This window comes from Peromyscus leucopus, chromosome 12, assembly GCF_004664715.2.
Source record: "Peromyscus leucopus breed LL Stock chromosome 12, UCI_PerLeu_2.1, whole genome shotgun sequence".
Classification (NCBI taxonomy): domain Eukaryota; kingdom Metazoa; phylum Chordata; class Mammalia; order Rodentia; family Cricetidae; genus Peromyscus; species Peromyscus leucopus.
The window spans coordinates 75277763-75284727 of record NC_051073.1 but is presented as its reverse complement, the minus strand read 5'-3'; the positions used below and the strand labels follow the sequence as shown (position 1 = coordinate 75284727).

Genomic DNA, 6965 nt, shown 5'->3' with positions numbered 1-6965 from the left:
CAGCACGTAGAGTTCCTAGTGTGACATCGCAGTGGAGAGAGAGAGAGAGAGAGGGAGAGAGAAGAGAAGAGAGAGAGAGAATGTTTAAGTTAAATCAGCCACTGTTCCTCTTGAGCAAGCCAAGGCGTGCTTTCCCACATGTGTATTTGGCTTTACAGCAGGGGCCTGTTCGGCAGGCAGCCTGAGATGTTTGTAGCTTAGTCAATGAGCTCATGGTAGCCGGCCTGGATTCTTCGGAGCAAGGGAGCCAGCCGCTTGGATAGGGAGCCAACCCAAGTGGTTTTTTAATGGTTTTGTCATTGGTGCAGATGTAGATGTACCCAACCATCTTATTTAAATAAGGAATTACCAATGTATTAAGAGAGCCGAGAGGTCATTTCTCCTTATTTGGTGCTCTCGCTCTCCCCAAAGAGAGTGCACTTACTGTGTTGTTCTGTCTTAATTTTTCTGCTTCTGCCTCTTCATTGGTTGTAAACCTAATCTTTACGCCTCCAGGTCTTAGGTGTATGTTTCCAATGCTGCTGTTCCCTGACACACAGAGGTTACTAGCTGATATTAAGAAAGTCCAGTCTCTTGCTATGGCTCATAGCTCTGAACCTATGTGTTTATTTATTAAACTATCAATGAATCACATTTCGTACTAATAATCACATAGCTCTCTCTTGTCTTTGGGTTGTTTGGATAATCTACTCTCTTTCCTCCTCCTTTGAGAGAGATTTTCCAAACTACCAAAGAAGAGAGTTAATTGATTATTTAATAAATAAAGTTGTCCAGGGTTCAGAGCTATTAGAGCCATAGCAAGAGCATGGTGGTGGTGGCGCACGCCTTTCTTCCCAGCACTTGGTAGACAGAGCTAGGTAGACCTCTGTGTGTTCAGGGATACAGCCAGCATTGGAAACATACACCTTTAAGACCTGGAGGGCGGTACTTACAGGCAGTGACAAGGCAGTCATGTGTTTGGGTTTACAACCAATGAGAAGGCAGAACAGAAAAGACTATTTAAAGACAGACACACAGTAAGTAGCTCTCTTTTGGGGAGGTAGGAGCACCGCAGGAGATAAGATTTTTAGCTCTGAGCTCTGACCTCTCGGCTTTCTCTTTTACATTGGTTATGTGTTTCTTATTTTAATAAGATGGTTGGTTACATCTACATCTGGCACCCAACGTGACAAGAATCCATTAAAAACCACTTGGGTTGGCTCCCTAGTCCAAGCGGCTGGCTCCCTTGCTCCGGCCCAGGTCTGCTTGGCCTCAGGCCGGGCTAACCATGAGCTGCTTGCTTAAAGCTGGTGCTACAAACATCTCAGGCCTGCCCTGCCGAACAGGGCCCCTGCCTGTAAAGCCAATACACATGGTGGGATCTTAAGGAAGCAGAGCCAAGCCTTGGCTTGGCTCAAGAGGAACACGTGGCTGGATTTAAGCTTTAGCCAGCTATGCTTTCTTTTGTTCTCTCTCTCTCTTTCTCTCTCTCTCTCCCTCTCTCTCTCTCTCTCTCTGGATTCACACCTAGGACTCTAGGTGGCTGTTTTGAAATTCGCTTGGATTCTAACGTTCTAAACAGATTTGGTAAGTCACAACATATCAGATACTTTAAAGAAACTATTTATAAGAGAAATTTTTTCCACATTAAAAAAATGGATTTATGTGTACATTGGAAGAGAATTGGGCTGGCTTTGTTTGAAATTTTAGGCAGTCTGACAATGGAACAACTATATGAGAAGATTAGTATTGTTGGAATTATGCAGTTTATCACTATGCTTATCCTCATTTTAATATTTAAAAAGATAGTCAATTTAAGTACGAGGATGACAGCTTTAGAAAAACTTGTTAAACCTGTAAAAATTCAGACAGAAGAAATTAACGGTGAAGTTGTTTCAAGTTTGGATCATAAGGTTACAGAAAGAAAGCCTGTTTTCACACAGTCACCCTTAATTTATCCTGTAACCATACAGTAGATGCCTGATCAAAAGACTAAACAAAATATTTGGGCTCCAATTGAAATGTTGGATTTAAAAAGGTTTAAGGAGGCAATAGAATCTTATGGCATGCATTCCCCATATGTAAAGCAAATGTTAAACTCTTGGTCAACATATAATAGGATTGTACCACAGGACTGGCGGGAGCTGGTACAAGCTGTTCTTTAACCCAGCCAGAGGCTTCAATTTTTAGCTTGGTTTAAGGATGAAGCTAGAAACATAGAAAAACAATGGATGGATAAAGGAATACAAGTTTGCCGGGATCAGCTTATTGGAGAAGGCCAATATGCTTCAGTACAAACACAATGTTTATATGATGTCCAAACCCTAATTTTATGTTGAACGACAGCCTTGAATGCATGGGACAGAGTTGAGGAACCAGGAAAAAAACCTGAGTCATTTACAAAGGTTATGCAAGATCCAAAAGAATCTTTCACAGATTTTTTTTTACAAAGACTGCCTTCAGCTGTAGAGAGAATGGTCTCAGATTCAGAAGCTAGTAAGATAATAATTGAATCTTTGGCCTTTGAGAATGTGAATGCAGCATGCAAAAGAATAATCAGGCCATTAAAGGCAAGATCTGCACCTTTGGAAGTTTGGATTCGAGACACAGTTAATGTTGAGGCTCATGAGCATGATGATATGTGGGTAGGAGAAGCAATTTCAAAAGGTTTGAGAAGTGTTGGATGTTTTGGTGTGGAAAGCAAGGACATTTGAACAGGGACTGTAAACAGGTCATTCCTAGAAACAATGTTTCTTCAAGGAACAATGGCAACAGAATGCCCCTTCCTTCTGGAGTATGCAGAAGGTGTGGTAAGGGAAAACACTGGACCAACAAATGTTGATCAACAAAGGACAGACAGGGTAATCCTTTGCCTCAGTTTTCAGGAAACACCCAGAGGGGCCTCATGCAGGCCCCCATAGCAAATCCAGTTCAAATCTTTCCTACAGCCATAGAGGAAACCCCTGCTCAAAGCGATTAAATAACCAAATGCCTATTGGAATAAATCATGCTGGTCAGGATGATAAAACAGAGAGAATAGAAATTACAGGAGAAAACATAAAGAAAATTTTTTGGCAAACTTCTATTAATGAACAAAGACCAAAATTAACGATAAAAATAAATGGTGTTTTGTTGCCTGGTCTGGTAGACACAGGTGTGGATGTTACCATAATTACACCAGAATTTTGGCATCCAACTTGAACCTCTTCGGGAGGTAAACGTTCAGCTGTTAGGAATTGGGACATTATCTCAGGAGAAACAGAGTGCAAGATGGCTGGAATGTATAGGTCCAGAAGGACAGAGAAGAAAATTAAAACCATATGTGGCTAACATAACTATGAACCTGTGGGGTTGAGACTTGTTGCAACAATGGAATGAATACTCAGATTAACATCCCTCCAATCTCAGAAACAAATCACAAATTAGAACATGTTTCTGAGAGAAATATTAGAAGGAATTATTTTGAGTGGTCACCAACCATCTATATTATACAAGAACAGGGCACAACAACTGATGATCTTCCAAAGACACCAACATTCCTACCTTTAAAATGGTTAACAGACAAGCCTGTATGGGTCCAGCAATGGCCTTTAACAACAGAGAAACTCCAGGCTTTAGAATAGCTGGTAGAAGAACAGTTAAATGCTCAGCATATTGAAGAATCAACCAGCCCTTGGAATTCTCCTGTATTTGTTATTAAAAAGAAATTTGGTAAATGGAGAATGGTAACAGACCTTAGAGCAATTAACAAAGTAATTCAGCCAATGGGCTCTCTACAATCTGGGATGCCTTTGCCTACTCTGTTACCAAAAGGATGGCCTCTCATAATAATTGATTTAAAAGACTGTTTCTTTTCAATACCCTTATAAGAAAAATACAGAGAAAGATTTGCTTTCACAATGCCTAGCTATAATGATTCTCAACCAGTTAAAAGTTTTCAATGGAGGATCCTCCCACAGGGAATGTTGAATAGCCCAACTCGGTGCCAATATTTTGTATGACAGCCATTGGAATTGATACTTAAAAAATTTCCTAAATCTATAATTTATCATTATTTGGATGATATTTTACTAGCTGACTCAAATGCAGATACTTTAGAAAGAATGTTTGAAAAAGTAAAGAAAATTTTGCCTTGCTGGGGATTTCAAATTGCTCCTGAAAAGATACAAAGAGGAGATTCTATTAATTATTTAGGATATAAAATAGAGCTACAAAAAATTAGACCCCAAAAGGTGCAAATTAGGAGAGATAGACTACAGACTCTTAATGACTTTCAAAGATTATTTGGAGATATTTCTCATCTACGAACTATTGTTGGGGTTAAAAAATGATGAATTGACTAATTTGTTCAAAACCTTAGAAGGTAACAAGGAAATAAATATTCCAAGAGAATAATCAACTGAAGCTGAGAAAGAATTGGCCTAGGTAGAAAAGAAAGTACATGAAGGGCACATGGATTGTTTTGATGCAAAGCTGGAGTGCATTTTGGTTATTTTACCTTCTAGGCATTCTCCTACTGGAATATTAATGCAGAGGGAAAATATTATATTGGAATGGATATTTTTACCAAATAAACCAAATAAAAATTAAAAACTTATTGGGAAAAAAATCTCTGACTTGATTTGGAAAGGAAAACCGAGACTTTGTCAATTAGCAGGAATAGACACAGCAGAAATTGTCGTACCTTTAACTAAGGAGGACATTGACAAATTATGGACAGAAAGAGAACCTTAGCAAAGAGCTTGCAGTAATTTCTTGGGAGAAATTAACATCAAATATCCCAAAAGCTATAGAATTGATCTTATAAAGAGAGCTGATTGATTCTTGCCTTAAATTGTCCAGCAAAAACCCATATCTGAAGTTTGTACATTTTATACAGATGCCAACAAACAAGGAAAGGCAGGTTACATTTCAGAAAATTTAAGTAAAGTGGTTCAAAGTCTGTTTAATTCAGTTCAAAAATCAGAATTGTATGCTATTCTGTTGGTATTAATGGATTTTTCAGAACCTCTCAACATAGTAACTGACTCTCAGTATGCTGAAAGAATGGTATTACATATTGAGACTGCAGAATTTATCCCTGATGCTTCAGAATTAACTTCACTATTTATTCAATTACAAGATACAATCAGGAAAAGGAGTCATCCTTTATATATAACTCACATCCAATCCCATACTGGTCTGCCAGGCCCTCTAGCACAAGGCAATGATGAGATTGATAAATTATTGATGGGAAATGTGCTGGTGGCCTCACAATTTCATAAAAAACATCATGTCAATAGTAAAGGTTTAAAAAAGGATTTTTCCATAACCTGGCAACAAGCCAAAGAAATAGTTAAGAAATGTCCTACTTGTTGCTTCTACAATCCAATGCCATTACCAGCAGGATGTAACCCAAAGGGTACTCAGACGAATGAAATCTGGCAGATGGACATGTTTCACTTTGCAGAAAATGGAAAATTGAAATTTGCACACCACACCATCGATACTTGTTCAGGATTTGAATGGCCAACTGCTTTGAGTTCTGAAAAAGTTGATTCTGTAATCACTCATTTGCTAGAAGTTATGGCCATCATGGTTATACCTGCACAAATCAAAACTGACAATGCTCCATCATATGTCTCTGTTAAAATGAAAAAGTTTTTTGCTTATTATAATACAAAACATATTACATGTATACCACATAATCCTACAGGTAAAGCAGTTATAGAAAGATCAAACAGAACTCTAAAGGATATGCTAAATAAACAGAAAGGGGTAACAAAAAAAAACCCCAGAAATTGACTGTATAATGCTCTATTAACTTTGAATTTTCTCATTGCCAATGACAAAGGAACAACAGCTGCAGAGAGACATTGGATAATAGAAAAAACTACAGAATTAAATCAGCCTATATACTTAAAGGATGTGCTGACCTCAAAATGGAAACCAGGGTATGTATTACATTGGGGATGAGGTTTTGCTTTTGTTTCTACAGAAGAAGATAAGCTGTGGGTACCATCAAAATTGATAAAGGTTCGATTTGAACAAGAGAGACCTCTTAATTAGAGGAGGTGATAGTTCATCAATCAGCATGAACATCCAATTTAAACTAACTTGTACCAATAACACATGCCTTTTCATTCAATCAGACAATAACTTGCCAAAAAAGAACATCCCCAAAATTAGTCTTGGGGAAAGGTTTTTTTTTTTTGTCTTTTAGGAGAATGAAGGTTAAGGAATCTGAAGAACACAGGACAAATGAGACAACTGAAAAAGGACAAATCATCTATCCCAGTTAACAGAGTGAAATGGCGTATGGGTATATATTATCTAAAAAAATTGTCTTCCTGTGTTTGTTTCTGCTTTTCTCTAAAAATTTAACACTATTCGTCTTCTAATAGTCCCAGTTCAATTAAAATTTAAAGCTGACTTTGGAGTTGGAGAATGGCTCTCTCCTTCTTTAAACTCAAGCATGTTGTTAAAAGGAAAATGCAAACTCCCTGTATCATGCCAGAATAAAAGAGCCATCTTCTGCTATGGGACAGGACAAAAGCCAAATTAATTAAGGGACTATTCTATTACTAATCTCAACTCTGATTCTATTCTGATTCTTTAAACTTTTCTTAAAGTATAAATTTTATATCAAAATTTACAAGATTAATATATATATAAAGATATATATATATATATAGATAGATAGATATAGATATATACATTTTAAACTTTGTAAAGATATGAATGGTCATATAGAGTACTAACTAATTCTAGAAAAAAAAGACTTCGATTAGCTGCATATATATGTCTTTGTGTTTGAGTCTCTCATCAGATTTCTGCAGGAAATCACGGCCAGGCCTAACATCAACTGAAGTCTCCAGAAAGAAGATGGGGCCCCACAACAACAACAATTCCACTTGGACAATAATAATATCATTAAGCTGACAAACATCATCTACAGATCAGCTTTGAACTACAAGGTGCTCAGAGCTATTTTGAGATGACTAGCT

At 37.5% G+C, this 6965-nt stretch overlaps 1 gene segment (V, D, J or C); it reads right to left on the bottom strand.

Annotated features, from left to right (window-relative positions):
• The window catches only part of LOC119088814, a 622476-nt gene that overhangs the window by 48455 nt on the left and 567056 nt on the right, over positions 1–6965 (bottom strand).